This window comes from Chinchilla lanigera, unplaced genomic scaffold, assembly GCF_000276665.1.
Source record: "Chinchilla lanigera isolate Chin_1 unplaced genomic scaffold, ChiLan1.0 scaffold00042, whole genome shotgun sequence".
Lineage (NCBI taxonomy): Eukaryota > Metazoa > Chordata > Mammalia > Rodentia > Chinchillidae > Chinchilla > Chinchilla lanigera.
The window spans coordinates 337,356-353,472 of NW_004955443.1; the positions used below are offsets into that span (position 1 = coordinate 337,356).

The window sequence follows — 16,117 nt, forward strand, 5'->3', positions numbered from 1 at the left end:
AAAAAATTCTAGGTGGAAACCCTCTCCTTAATCTCACTGGCTTACCCCAGCTTCAGGGCAGCTTCAAAGTGAAAGGAAGGTGGTATGAGGATGTTGTCTTCAAGAACTGTGCCAGAGCTGGGCATGGTGGCGCACGCCTGTAACCCCAGCACTTGGTAGGCTGAGGCAGGAGGATCCTTATGAGTCTGAGGCCAGCCTGGGCTACAAAGTGAGTTCAAGGCCAGTCTGACCTGCATAGTGAAACCCTATTTCAAAAAACAAAAGGCAAAACACCTTGTCCCTTGATACATCATGTAATAATGGACATGGGAGTAGGTTTAACATAGTTTCCATTTCCTGAATGTTTCCAGTCACTTGCTCTATGGACTTCTGAGTGACATATTTCTCATTTTAATAGCTGATTAATAAGATATGTGTCCTATGCAAAATTAATAATTACTTGGATTTATCATCTTCATATGGTTTTGAATTGTAGTAGGGATAAATTAATGGGCTATGTATCGTCCTAGTTCTATATTATAACCATGAGGTATTACTTTAATGTTGATTATATATTATGTTTTATGTGGTATAATACATGTATAATATTTATTGCACTGGCAATGAGGCAATGCATTGATGCACAAAGTGTATAAGGTAAAGAATAGTATGGATTAAGTTTATAAAGTGGTGTAGTATATGAATGCAATATGTGAGGGAGTAGTTTAAGTAGAATTACAGCTTTGGTGCAGGTGATAGAGCTGAGTTTCTTGATTGAGCTTGGCGTCCTAGTGAGATGAATTCTCCCATTTTGGTTTACTTGACCACAGTAAGTAACACTTATACTACAAAGATTCATAGTTTTAGTTGTTTATTTTCCAGTGGGCTCGTTAATGGCATAAGGATTAAAATAATAGAAAAATACAAGACTGCTGCTAGTTGACCAGTAATAGTAAATGGGTATTCCATTGGCTGGCCTCCAACCCACGTTAGCACAAGTAAATTTGCTACTATAATTTAGATAGGCATGGACTCAAAGGGCGAAATGTTATGCTTCAGTGTTTTGATGAGTGAAGGGTGGGAATGATAGCTAACATTGAGATAGAAAATATTAGTCCTTGTATCCCTCCAAGTTTATTGGGGATGGAAGATGAAATATTTTGGTTTAATATGTGGAGAAGTGTTAAGCAGGCATGCGGGTATATAATTATCTAGGTGTCCTCTAAGTCTAGAGAGAAATTAGTAAAGCTAAAAATTAATAGAACACCTAAGATATCCTTAAGTGTATAGTACGAATAAAATGGAATTTTATTTGAGCTGAGGTATTGTTAGATACCTATCATTAAAGCTGTGATAATAAATGGTAAAATGAGGGGCTGGGGATTTAGCTCAGCGGCAAAAGCGCCTGCCTGGCAAGCGCAAGGTCGTGAGTTCGGTTCCCGGTACCGGAGAAAAACCAAAAAAATAAAAAAAATAAATGGTAAAATGAAAAGAAAAAGAAAAACGGCTGATTTGTGAGTTTATTCTTTGCCCCATTCAATAGAAGCTGTCCTTTCAAGTGGGTTTCAAAGCGTTCCTAAAACACTAAACCACCGGAGTGTGGTGGCTCAGAACTTGTAAACTCAGCTACTCAGGAAGCCGAGGGAGAATGATCAAATGTTCAGGCCAGCTAGGGAGCTGGAAAGGCCGTTTCAGAATAAAACGTAGCGAAGGCTGCGCACAGCGGACATTCAGGTTCTGGTGAGTCAGGACAGCGGGGTTAAGGGCCAAGACGCCGGAGGAGGCCGGGTGGACTTGAAGCCGGCCTCAGTTCGCCAGGGCGTTAGACCAGCCGTGTCGCTCTCTGCGCCCCCTTTCCCCACACCTAAGATGGAGATTCCGACCATGCGTACTGCACACAGTCTTCCGCGCGAGTAGAATCCCTAGAGCGGTGGCCGGCGCGAGCCGCTCGTGCACACGTCGCCCACCGTCCTGGGCGGCGTCCCTGCGTGCACAGGGCGCGGGGCTGCCCGCGTTGGCGGTCCGAGGACGCAGCCCCCGCCGCATAGCGCCGCCGCCGCCCCGGCCACCGCCCCTTGGCGGAAGAGGGGGCGCGGCTCCCAGTTCCTACCCCGCGGCGAGTCGCACGCGGAGCGCACTGCTCCGGGCTGCCCCAGCTGAGGCCGGGGGGCCCTCGCGGGGCGCTCTCGCGGGACGGAACGTCCACGCCTAGGGAGCCGCCACGCTGCGGCAGTGAACAGAAGGGACACCGGAAACGCGGGCCGCCGGGCTCGGGAGCCGGATCCGAAGTCGCGGCGGGGCGGAGATCCGGGGGCGTGACCACAGGGGTGTCAGGGGGCGTGGCCTGCGGGGGGGCGTGGCCGGCAGGCACCAGGGTCCTGGACCGCGCGGCCACCCGGACCGCGCAGTCTCCTCGCCTCGGGCGGCGGGCGCGCTGCGGCCAGGTAAGCAGGCTCGGTTGGGGGTCTAGGGACGCCGGGCGCGGAAGGCTGGGACGGGGCGCGCGCAGACGGAGGTGGTCTCCACACGCCCAGAGCTGACTCTCGTGGGACTGGGAAGGGTTTTTTTTTCTCTTTCGGGCGCGGTGAGCGCAGGAGAGGGACCTGCCCCTTTGGTCCAGGAAACAGGACAGGTGCGTCCTCCGGGGTGGCCGCGATTCCTGGGGCCCGCGGCCTGTCCATCTCCAGGACCCCGAAGCTGGCCGCTCCCGAGCAGCCCCCGCCCGTTTTCCTTTGGTAGTCGGAGTTCACTTGCCAGCTGCCGGCCGGGGCAGTTCCTCCTCTCTACTAAGCGGCAGCGCAGCTTTGATTGAAAGTTGCCGGCCTCCAGGAGGAGCTTCCACGGCTGCACAAGTCCGAGGGCCGCTCCCCGTGGAGTTCACATTTTTCCCTTCAGGGAAATGATGTTCGGATATGAAAACGGGCTCAGAGAATATATGTACTGGAAAAACTAGAGCCTTGATCCGGACTGGTGCCATTTCCCTCGGATTCCACATTTCCTTTTGACTTTCTTATTTTCATGGATGAACAGTAGACATGTTGCTTTGTACCAAGTTTAGGAGGTACTTCATGTGTTGCCATTCTTTGGAAACTGGGATATTTAATTAGAATGGATAAGAGCGTTAACAGGAGCAACAGGGTAGCTGGTCGTTAGGTGGCTTTAAAGGCTGTCCAAAATAGTTATGTTTTGCATATGTGCCCTATATTTTTCCAGTGAATGCCCATTCTTCTCTTAGGAAATTCTGACTTTACTCCCTTCTAGATGTATCCTTTCTACAGAGATGGGGAAGAGGAAAAAAGACACCAACAAACTGGCAAATAAATTTGGGGATTCAGCCGGGCATGGCGGCGCACGCCTATAATCCCAGCATTCAGGAGGCTGAGGCAGGAGGATCGTTGCGAGTTCGAGACCAGCCTGGGCCACAAAGTGAGCTCAAGGCCAGCCTGAACTGTATAGGGAGACCCTATCTAAAAAAAACCAAAACATTGGGGGATTCAACAGTGTGTGACTCTGGTACCTCCTTAGTTCATAAGAATCATATATGGTATGGAATACCAAGATTTATAGGGAGAAAAGAGAAGTTTGAGTAATTTCCATATTAAGTATTTGAAGTTATTTTGACTTAGTTACATTGTCAGTGTTTACAAAAGATTTTGTATTTTCCCCATACTCCAATTAATCTGATAAATCTGTTGTTAACTCTGACCAACTCTGCATGCTTAGGGTAATGTGCTTATGTTGATGATGTTGACTCTTCCCTCAGGGACATGTACATTGTTTGTGGAACTGTAGAGGGTAAGGGTTGTAAACATATGCAAATCAGTGCTATGCTCTCATTGGCAATACCTTTGCCCCACATTGATCCTTAGCCTAGAATTTTCATGTCTTCCCAAATAGAATAGAATATAGAATGTTGCCAGAGGTGGTGGCGCACACCTGTAATCCCAGCACTCAGAAGACTGAGGCAGGAGGATTGCAGCAAGTTTGAGCTGGACAGCCTGGGCTACAATGTGAGTTGAAGGTCAACCTGAACTACATAGTAAGACCCTGTCTCCAAACAACAACAAAACAATTATAGAATGTTAATCTGTGCTCTAGTATTTTCAACCTGTTTATCTACTTTACATTCTGTATGAAGATAGTCTAGTTTTCTTAGCTAGTTACTGAAGGGCAGGAGCTGGTTTTATCAAACCATGGTGAACCTCAAAGAATGGCAGCATTTGCTCCTTGCTCTTGATCACTAGCAAGGAGGCTGAAGAGCTTTTGGGCAGTGACAGGCCCACCTTTATCCTTGGGGTAGAATTACTGGCCTCTCCATTTTTCCTCCAGGCACCCGGAGTGCTAGGAACCGGGTCCTGGGCCTCCAACCACACCTCTGCCTACAGGTTCCTCCAGGTTGACCAGGTTGGTGCCTCTCCTCCCCAGATGCCCCTGCCCTTCCAGCTCCTTGGCTTCCATCCCTGCCCTCCCCACATTCCCGTCCCTAGGGAGAATCAGCTCTTGTTCAGGGCAGGGAGCCTTGGTCCACAGAGCCAGCAGGGGTATTGATCCTCAGCCTGGTGCTGGGTCCCCTGTGGATCCTCAGTAAATGTTGCTAATGACACTGTCACTTCTTTAGAACCATTAATGTGCTCTCTTCTTATCAAGTCTACAGCAGGCAAAATGAGGTGGAATCCAGATCAGCAGTCTTGGGGCCAGCTATTTTGGTTGGATTAGGGTCATTGATTGGGCATTGAAGTCTGTTAGCAAGGAGTGAGATTCATTCATGATCGCTGGCAGTTGTAAACTTATCCTGTACTATGTGATTATGCTGTTTGGAGAGTTTCGTTGAGAACAACAACAGCCAGCCAAGTGGAGAAGGGCTTAGCTGCCTCTGCTTCCAAACCTGTCTCCACCTGGGCTTGCCCTTCGGTCTCTGCCCTGGTTCAACCAGTCCTTCCTTGGGTTGGATCATGACTATTAATTTCCCCCCCACATTTAACTGCTCAGAGCTCAGCTGACCACAGCTCCTGTGATACAAAGGCAGAGAATTACATTTTCTTTTGTTTAGAGGAAACAATGAAGAAAATTTTCAAAAAGGGCTGCACTTGGGGAAGCAAAGAAAAAGCAAATAATTATACTAATTGTAGATTGTTTATTATTCAATATTAATATATTGATACACAGATATATTTATATATTAATATAGTTATATATGTTTTATATTTATGGACATGGACATAAAAGCTAATGTGAGCTTTGTTTTGTTTTTTAAACATTTATTATCCAAGTTGTATTTCTTCCTTTCCAGAAATAATAACTTATAGTTCTTCAGCATTGATTCCTTGTAGTTAATGTCTTGAGTTTTTCAGTTTTAAGCATTATCTACTGACTTCCTACTGTGGAAGAGGGTGTGATCGCTGTCATTTTTCATCCAACTCCCAACAGGAGCACAGCTTCCCTATTTTCCCATCCTTGCAGTAGTTAGAACAGAGTATTGATTGTTTTGTTTTTGAGACAGGGTCTCACTATGTAGCTCAGGCTGGCCTCGAACTTGTGGCGATCCTCCTGCCTGAGCCTCCCAAGTGTGGGGGGATTGTAGCCATGTGCCACCATGCTTGGCCAGAGCAGCATTTGTAGCTAACCCAAGCATTGTTTTCCTTGAAGTTAATCATTGCTCTATTTGATCATTTTGTACTGCTCATTAATTTAATCTACAACTCTCTTAGCCAGTTTTCAGAATCTCTCAAATGTGTCAGATTTTCTGTCAGTTTTGTTTCCCCTACCTGGAGTGGTTGTCTTCTAAAACATACAGGACACAGTTGTCACCCTGAGGTCTTCAGCACCCTGGGGATTTCCTTCATTTCCCTCTTGGTGTCGGATCTCTGGGTGGACTCTCATGTTTTGACAGCCCATGTTTTCATAAATCTATCTTTCTGAGACTGAATGCCTGAGAATATTTCTTTTCCACTGACAATTTATAGTTTGGCTGAGTATGGAATTCTCGGATGGAAAGTTTGCAGGCATTGTTCCATTGCCTTCTTGATTGTGGGGTTGCTGTTAAGAAGTTCAGAACTGTGTTCCAGTTTTTGGTGCAGCCTGTCTACGGTTACATGCCTGCCGTGTCCTCTCTGGAAGTTAGAACATTTTTTGTTCCCCATAGTCCTTAAATTGTATGATACATGCTTTATTGTGAGTCCATTTTCATCCATGTCACTGGGCTCTTTGAATCTGGAAACCTACATCTGTCACTTTGGGAAAGTTTCTTGAATTATCTCATTGATAAGTCCTCCATTTTTTGTGATGTTTCTCTTACAAAATTTTGTTGTTCAGATACTGGATGTTTTGGATTAGGCCTCTACTTTTCTGCCCTTTCATAATTTCTTTTTATTTCCTAGCCCTACTTTTGGGGAGATTTTTTTTTTTTCCCCACTAGGGGTATTTTTTTTAGTGGTACGTTTTAGATATACATAGTGATCACGTTCATCATAGGGAATTTGTACGTGTACATGGTATATCTTGCTTCTTTCTTCCCATTGCCCTCCCCTCCCTTTAACCCCTTTTCTCCTTCGAGAGATTTTCTGAATATTATTTCTTACACCTTCCACTAAATTTTTTCCTGTCTATATCCTATTTTTAAGATATTTAAAAACTCCTTTTTTGTTTTTTGAATAAGTGCACACATGTGTTTATTTATGTGTGTAGTTTGTGTATCTGTGCATTTCTTGTTTTTATTTTAGGGTGCAGGACCTTACTTCTCTGGGAAATTCAATGATTTTTGCAAATGTTGCTCTAATCTTTTCACAGTGTGGTCTCTTATGTCTCATGTTGAGGCTTTTCTCATGTTTCAGATAACCCCTGGGTGTCCGCTCGCATTTGAGTGGGGGATTACAAAGCTGAGGCTGTGGGTAGGTTTGTTGCCTGTGAACTTCACTGTGGGCCATCTGGCTGGGCCTTCTGTTTTGGGGAGCCTCTGGTGCTCATATCTCTGGGGCTGATGAGAAGTCTGGGGGCCAAGGAGAGCCTCGCTCCCAGTGATTGGGAACAGGCGGTGGAGAAGAGGCTGGGAGTCTCATTAGTGCATGAAGAACGAGTTCATGTAGCCTCTCTGCAGTTTTCTTTCAGGCATCTGGACTGTGCCTGATGTACTTAGACGCTGGTGGTGGGAGTGGATGGGGAGGAAACATCGATCCAGTCAGCTAACTGCTTAGAGCCTCTGAAGCAGTGTGGGGAATCCAACCTTCTAAAGTGACTTCTGATCAGTCTTCTTTCTCTTTTAGCCCCCTCTCTTTTCCTGCTGAGGGCTCACCTGCCTTAATTATTCAGCCCTTGGAGAGTTCATGGTACAAGTTAGATTGTTTATTGTCTCCCCCTCACTCTACCAACATGTTCTTACTCCTGTCTCTTTTCCCGTTCTCTATTCTTGCTGGTTTATATATTAAAGCTTATAGAAAATCCTTTCCCTCTTTTACTGGGCTTTCAGTAGAGAGGAGGTGTGGTAGAGGTTTTTGTTTATTTTTTGTTTATTTTGTTTATTGTCATTACTGGCTGGAATGTAGATTTCACCAGCCTCTGCTTTGATTCTAGCATGGTTGTCAGGGCAGCGTGCTGCCGTTTTCCCTGCTTTCACCCACAAGTAAACATTGTTGGATCAATACGACGTGTTGTCTTGTGGAGCCCAGTTGTGACTTCGGATTCCTCCTAGTCTGTGCTGAATATCCAGTAGCAGTTGATCACAGTTGTCAAAGGAGGCGAAATCTATCTCTAACACTAGCTTGGGTAGTATTTAGCTTACTGGTCATTCAGTCCTTGTTCTTATTTCACAAATTTGCTTTGTCTAGGAAGATGCTTTCTGTCACCTTGGCCTCTGAATGTCCTTCCTTTCAGCGAGGCTGCTCTTCTGTAAGTCTAATATTTTAATTTGAAAGGTAGGCTGAGTGTCCTTGCTGGCCATGTGGTTTCAGTGGATGTTGTCATGATTTCCTTTGGAGGCCACACAGGTGCTTTATCAGCAGCAAGATCTTCTCTTCCCATTTGCAAGCCGGTACCCTTCTTGGAATAGGTGCTGAGTTCCTGTTTTCTGGCTGGCCGAGCAGAGGTGACTGGCCCTGCCCTGCGTAGCTTTCCCAGCCCTCCTTTACCGGTGACTCATTCTTCAGGTTCCCTTAGTGCAGTGTGACCTTCCAGCATTCTCTCCAGGAGCTTTACCACAATTAGCACCTTCTGTGGCTATGCCCAGAGGAATGTTGACAAGCATCCACCTCCATTTGAAGTGGGAAGAGCACTGTTTCCAAACCTTGTTACCTGCAGCAAAAGCAAAGCTTGGCTCCCATGATGGCAGCTGTGCGTTGGGAAGGGAGAGAATAGGAGTGTTGGTGCTTGCTATGTTGGAACCGGTGCAGTAGTGACTTTGATCTGGTGGATGAAAGCAAAGAAGTGGTCAGAAAAGACTTACTCAGATGGTTTTGGGCACCCTTCTGCGTGGAAGTTTGGCCAGGGAGCATCATTCAGAGCTCCCCCTTGCCACTGTATTTGCATGGGCCACCTTCCCCTTTCTAAAGAGAACATTTGAAGCCACTGCAACCTCTCTTTCCATGCAGGAGCAGTTTCTCTGATGTCCTCGGTCTCCTAGGAAAGCACAATACTGGGTAAATAGTTAGTCAGTGTGCTGAATGGATTTTCCAGGTAATTTTGGAGACTTAGCAGATAAATATGTATTTTGTCAGAGTTATCCAAGTTGTGTCCAGTAGCCTAAGTTCACGGAATTCTTTTTTTTTTTGGTCTTTTTGAGACAGGGTCTCGCTATGCAGTTCATGCTGGCCTTGAGCTCACTTTGTAGCCCAGGCTGGTCTGGAACTCGCAACAATCCTCCTGCCTCAGTCTCCCAAGTACTGGGATTACATGTGTGCACCACCACTCCCAGCTCTGAGTTCTTAACCTTTGCTTCATTTTGCGAAATAGAAGCATTTTTTTTAAGTGTATTTCAAGTTTTTCCAAGTGTATTGTGTCTCATTATTTAGAAGTATTTCCCACTGAAATGCATATTATTATTTTACATCCATATATTTCTTGGTAGCATAATGTTGTGACATGATCATCTTGGTTTTCATGGCAAAGATAATGGCTTTTGGAGGAGTGAGAGAAATATGTGTAATCAGGTCCTTCTTCCCTTCTCTCCCCCTCCCTCCCTTCCTTTTTTTCTTTTTTTTGCTGTTTTTGAGACAGGGTCTCGCTATACAGTTCCAGCTGGCCTTGAGCTCACTTTGTAGTCCAGGCTGGTCTCAAACTTTCAATGTTCCTCCTGCCTCAGCCTCCTTACTGTGGGGATTACAGGCATGCACCACCATGCCAGGCCCTTTTTTGTCTTTTTGAGACAGGGTTTCATTATGCAGTTCAGGCTAGCCTTGAACTCATTTTGTGGCCAAGGCTCGCATTGAACTTGCAGCAATCTGATCCTCTTCTCTCAGCCTCTTGATTGCTGGGATTACAGGTGTGTGTCACCATGCGTATATTTCTAAGGAGAAAGATTTTTGTTTGAAAAATTGGCAGCATATATATTTTTTTCCTTTTCTAACTATGTGTCATTTATTTTCAAGTTGAAAGCTTTTGAAATGCTTAGCTACTGCATATCACAGTAACTTGAAATTGTCACATACTGTAGGAGGTCCTGATCCTCTGAAACTCTTGGTTGAATATCCTGGTTCCTTTAATTTCTGTTTTTTGTGAGTTTCAAACCTGATTTAGCAAGAATAAGTTCTAACTTTTTATCTTGTGTGAATTCTTACAGTGTCTTTTTTGTTACTATTTCCCTAGAAACTCTCATGTTCTCATATATTCCCCGATACTAGGTTTTAGCCACAACTTGTAGATCTCCACGACTGTCCCCAAAATGAAACTGTACCCTTCTTTTCCTACACGGGTGATTTCAAGGTTCATTATCCTGCCAGTGTAATTTAAACATCCAGTGAAGTTAATTTTTCTATTAGGTTATTTTTATTTCATAGAAGGCAGTTGGTTTCTTAGTCATTTTCACAGTAAAGATGTTTGATCCTTCAGCCATGCATGGATAGAAACAGAGATACAGTTTGACTGGGTGTAATTGTTGTCATATGTGTAATTTTATATCTACTTGTTTTAAAATTTCTTTTTAAGGACTACCAATCTCTTCATTACATGTTCCAACTAGTTACAGAGACATTGCATTAAAGAATTCTTGATCAATCAACTGATAAATGGATTAAATTTTTTTTTTTTTTTTTTGTCTTTTTGAGTCAGATAGAGTCTCACTATGCAGTTCAGGCTGGCCTTGAGCTGACTTTGTAGCTCAGGCTGGCCTCAAACTCACAATAGTCTTCCTGCCTCAACCTCCCAAGTGCTGGGATTACAGGTGTGTGCCACCACACCCGGCTAAATTTTTTTTTAACAATAGAGTACTACTGAGCCATAAGGAAGGATAAACTTCAGACGTTTCTAGGTAAATGGATACATCTTGAGACCATACTCTAAATAAATCTGACACACATACAAATACCTCCTAGTTTCTCTGGTGTGAGAAACTGAAAGTATAAATAAGGACCAAAGTGTATGATAGGTATTGTGAAATAGAAAGAAAATATTCAAATGGGAAGGGGACTAAGGGAGGGTGGTGGGGAAAGGACAAAAGGGAAAAGAAAAAAAAAGAGAAAAGATGGAAACAAAGCTTTTGTAAATAAAGAGGGGAAGAGAGGTTGAAGGGAGGGTAGGGGAATGGGGGAAAAAGATATATCATGTGCAGGTACAAATTCCCTATAATGTAGGGGCTGGGGATTTAGCTCAGCAGCACAGCACCTGCCTGGCAAGCACAAGGTTGTGAGTTTGATTCCTGGTACCAGAAAAGAACCAGAAAATAAAAAAATTCCCTATGATGCATGTGATCATAATGTACACCTAAAATGTACCAATAAACTTAGACAATTAAAAAAAAAAGATTAGGAGAAAGTTGCCAAGAAAAAAGAATTCTTGGTCATAATTTCTGTAGTTCTATCAGAAATATGATTTTTTGGGCTCAAAGCTGTTCACATATCTTCCTGCTTCATCCAAACCAAGGACAGACTCTGGGTACCACCAAGGATCTCAGACTCAGGGTGGTCTCTCTACTCCCTTCCATCATTTAAAAAAATATTGCCATGTGAAGCTTTATATATTCATTGTTCAATGCAAATAGTACTGAAGCTAGCTAGCAAAGAAGAAATTTTTAAAAATGCTCAGCAACTTTCTAGAAAACAATCTAAGAATTTTATGTAACTGTCTATAACTTCTATAATCTTTACACACATGCAATTGTTTTATGAGGTTTAATTAATACATAATCTTATGTAAAATTATTTCATATAGGCATTTTCTTATAGAAATGGTTCTTTTTCATAGGTAAGTGATATTGTCATACTAATATACAGTAGTTCCCCCCCAACTGTTGGGCATTTGTTTTCCTTTGTAAAAAGTTTCTAAAATTTTAAATTAATTATTTGTCATTTTGGATTGAACCCAGAGCCACGTGCAAGTTAGGCAAGTGTTGAACTACTGAGAGCTACACCGTTAGTGGCCTACCCCCGCCTTTAAAAAAAATAAGCAGTATTGCTATACTTTTTTCCTTTGAGGATTATTTCCTTGGGAATATTTCTCAAAATATCATTCTGGAGAGCTTTATTTATTTATTAGTTTCTTTTTTTTTGAGACAGGGCCTCACTGTGTTATGTATGTTGTCCAAGCTGATTGTGAACTCACAAGCCTCCTGCTTCAGCCTCCTACTACTAGCTGGCATTATAGGCCTGGGCTGTCATGCCTACCCTTTAAACACTGCTCTGAGATTAAAGGCTTTTAGCTTAACCGTTGTCAGAAGGATGAAAAAAAACATTAGAAAAGCTTGCTACCTATGTAAGGTTATATAAATTTTCATTGTCTTCATTTTTGACCTTTTAGATCAACAGTAGGCCTTTGTGCGAAGACAGGTCTAGCCAGAACCCTCGAGACTCTTTATACACCCAGTTACAGGTCAGACGGTACAGTCAGAAGAAGCTTGGCAGGCCCACAGCAGAGGCTGTGTTCTTGTTGTTCATTTCATTTTACCAGATGTGTCTGATGGGAAGTTTCCAAGGATCAGTAACAAAAAGTGGAGAGGTTGTCATGGTAACTGTGCAGCTCCTTCTGACCTGTTGCTGGTCCAGGGTTTCTGAACCGTCCTGTGAGCCAGCAGGGTATTATATGTCCTCAGGAAACTTCAGTCCTCACATTCATTTTCCCATTTCTCAACTGCCTAAGTGTTGTAGTCAGGATTTGCAAGGGAAGAGATATAATAAAGGACACGTAATATATAGGATTATTTTATTTCTTTTTTTTTTGAGACAGGGTTGGCCTCAAACTCACTTTGTAGCCCAGGCTGGCCTTAAACTCTCAGTGATCCTCTTCCCTCAGCCTCCCGAGTGCTGAGATTACAGGCATGTGCCACCATACCTAGCAGATTATCTTATGATATTCACCCAAAAGAGTCAAATGCAAAAAGAGTGCAGAAAGTCTGTCCACACACCAGAGACCCAAAGAATCCAGCTGAGGGCCTGGATCCCATGGCAATGCCCTGCATGAGTCCAGCTGAAGACCTAGAACCCATGGCAATGTCTCATGCAAGTCTGTACCAAGGATCTGCGCCGGGAAGACCAAAGGCTAGTGGTGGTAGCTAGAAAGAGTGCCAGTGGGATGAAAGATCTGTGCCAGTAGGTTGAGGGATCTGCTCTGGAGTCAGGAAGCAGTGCTCAAAGTAAGAACCAGAGCTTCCGCCAAAGTGAATCACAGCCATTCTCAGCAATAACAAGGTCCTGAGCTGCTGTGACGATGAGAACAGCCAAGTTCATGTCATAAAAGCCAGTGTGACAGGCTCCTCCCGGAAAACCAACAGCACCACCTCTTCCTCTCCAGTTCTTTTATGTTGGCAACAATCCTCAGGTGGGCCTTCCACACCCAGCACCACACTTAACTCAGTTCAGCTGAGCGTTATAAGATGACTGTAGTTGTCAGTCCACCACCGTAAGTAAGGAGGATTCAGTAAGGTATGCAGGGCAACCAGCAACACTGGACACTTTTGCATTCATGTAATTTCTTGATAAGAACTAGAATAGAGTGATTTCCTGTAGATCTTTCCCTTGACATCTTTCTGGATATTACATTCTAATGTTTAAAGCCTCAGCTTTATTTTCAGGTCAGCTATTAACTGCAATTATGGTCCCATGCTTCAGATTTTCCATCCATCAAACAAAGCATAATGACGCATAATTATTGGTCCAGTTCAGAAAGATTCATGGCCTAATGCTCGTAAAGAACTTTGAGCTTTGCTGAGAGTGTTTTATACACATTCATGAATGATGAGGGCTTGCTGTATTTGGCGAAAGATGTCTATATTATGCCCATTTTATAGATGAGAAAAATGAGCCTTAGAGAGATGGCTTGCTGAGGCTCAGAGGGTAAATCTAGTAGAGTATCTGTGAAATTTATCTGGGACTTGGTGGAGAGAGAAGAATCTAGAGTAAATTCTACTTGAGTGTGTGTGTGGGAAAAGTATATTTATGCTGCTTTAAGCAAATGTAATATTTTGGGGGAATATACTTTGGAGGAGGAATTACGTTTGAAAAATTCAGTGGCATTCTTTTTGTCTTTTGGAGACTGGGTCTCACTATGCAGTTCACGCTGACCTTGAGCTCACTTTGTAGCCCAGGCTGGCCTCAAACTCGCAATGATCATCCTGCCCCAGCCTCCCTAGTGCTGGGATTACAGGCATGCGCCACCATGCTTGGCCCTTCACTAACATTCTTGAAGAGCATTAGATAAATAGGAAAGTCAGAGGGAAACTGTCACTTTTAAAGTGATTTTGAAACAACTGGATACAAAAGCTATTAAGTAGAGTCAGTGGGAGTTTGGGAGAAACATTTTTAAAAATCAAGACGCTATAGAGGACTGAAAGACCAAATAAATCTTAAGACATTTCTCAGGATACAGCTATGATTGGATTATTTCAATTATTATTATGTTTTAAGAAATAATTTTGTACAGGAGGTGTACCTTGTAAACTCTTAGTTTACAGTCAGCATGAGCCTTTTGCTCCACTAAAAGCCAAACTTCTGATAGTAATTATGTAACACAGCAAGGGACAGGTAATACGTTTAGGTAAACTGAATCCTCTGTGTACAGATATGTATTCCAGTTTTTCACTGAAGAGATTCAGGTATTATTGTAAACTCTTAATTAAAGACAGTCACACAGCGTATGACTTAGAACAAAAAATGCTAACCAATTCTTAGCTGTTGTCACGAATAATTTAGAAATGCCATCTCACTCATTTCACAATTCAACAGCATCTATGTTTCTGCAGTTTTCATCAATACTTGAAAGATATAATGGATTTGGAGAAAACATATTTATCAGTAACATAAAAGATCAAGAAAAAAACTCTCATCCAACTCTTAAGTCTAGAGAGATAGATGAGATGGATTGTGCCTTGTACCATGGAAACTGGGTCAGATAATACAAGAGAAGCCATTTGTTTACACCTTCTTATTTCCAAGTACAGTGATACCCTTGGTTCATGAACTTAATTCTTTCCATGATTCTGGTTGCAAACTGAACTGGATAAGAGCCCAATCAAATTCCCCCATAAGGTCAGTGTTGAAGTTAACCATTGAATGTGACTCTGTTGTCTAATTTGGTTTGCGAACAGAAACATGGAAAGAATTGTTTGTTTTTACTTTTTCCTTCCTTTCTGTCCCCTTCCTCTCTCCCAGAAAGAATTAATTTTGTGAACTGAGATACCACTGTAAGAAACTTCAAATATTTATAGCGTATATATGCATATCCAAATATTTATTGCATACATGCCAGGGTTCATACCATTTTTTTTTCCTTCTTTTTGGTATCAGGAATCAAACTCAGGGGCTCATACTTGACCAGGCTTTGTACTAAACTTTACTGTGAATTGTCATATTTCATTTGCAGATAATCCTGTGAAGTAGGTAGGATTATTTTTAGCATTTTATAGATGAAGAGAGGGATGAAGTTCAGGGAAATTCTGTAGTACTGAGTAAATGGTCAGTGGTGAAGCAAGAGTTAAGAACAAATGTGGTCAGAGTCCAGAGTTTTATTTGTTCTATGCTGTTATACTTTGCTGTTCTTGCTTTCCTGTTTTCCCTGCTGATAAACAGAATTGGACAAGCTAGTAGCATACACAAAGGTATGCTTCAAATAAATCCAGATCAATCGTTTCTTTGGGCATTGCCCCAAGCTCCTTAGTCCTGTAGATTCTAAGAAATCTTCACAGCGCCACTGTCAAATGGAAATCTTCAAGCCGCATAAGGAATTTAAAAATTAGTAGCTGTATTAAAGATGGAACAGACAACAGGTGAAATTAATTTTCATAATATGTGCTATGTGCTATTTAAAAATATTATAATTTTGGGCCGGGGATATAGCTCAGTGGCATAAGCGCCTGCCTGGCAAGCACAAGGTCCTGAGTTCGATAGCTGGTACAAAAAAAAAATGATAATTTTACCATATGATCCTATACAAATTATTAATGAGATATTAGAAATAATTCAGGAGCAGTACAGTATAGTATAGTATAATATGATATCTTTTGTATTACAGTGGATAAAGTGAAATATAGTGCTACCAAACAGTAAAGTTGTGACTAAAGGAAATACATTTTATAATGCTTCAGCCGTAAATTTTAAATTCAAATTTATTAAAATAAAAAACTTTAAAAATTTAATTCCTCAGTTGCACTACCTAAATTTCAGTTGCTCAGTAGTTTATGTAGTGAGTGACTACTACAGTTCCATCACAAAAGATACTCTTTATCTCTCAAGGCCCAGGGTGTCCCAAATATTCACCCACTACTCTTGCCCCTGACCACCCTCAGACCCCCATCTTACTCGTGTTGTCCATGCCAAAGGCCACCATGTACAGTTGTGCAGATCATCATGCACTGTGAAATTCTGCAATGTTTCTTACATTGTAGACCTAGTAGATTTGCTTATTTACTGCAACTGTTTTTAGGAAGATGGAAGTAGAGGTTTTTCTTTTTTGTTTTTGTTTTCAGTAGGGTCTCACTATGTAGTGCAGACTGACCTTGAGTTCCCTT

The 16,117-nt window shown here is 42.6% G+C and overlaps 1 protein-coding gene across 1 annotated transcript in view; it reads left to right on the forward strand.

Annotated features, from left to right (window-relative positions):
* The first annotated feature begins 2,322 nt into the window (after positions 1-2,322).
* Positions 2,323-16,117, forward strand: part of Tec (tec protein tyrosine kinase) — a 134,352-nt gene continuing 120,557 nt past the window's right edge. The window contains exon 1 of the mRNA XM_005391885.2: positions 2,323-2,423. The gene's annotated coding sequence lies outside the window, so the exon portion shown is untranslated. The remainder of the gene's footprint in view (positions 2,424-16,117) is intronic.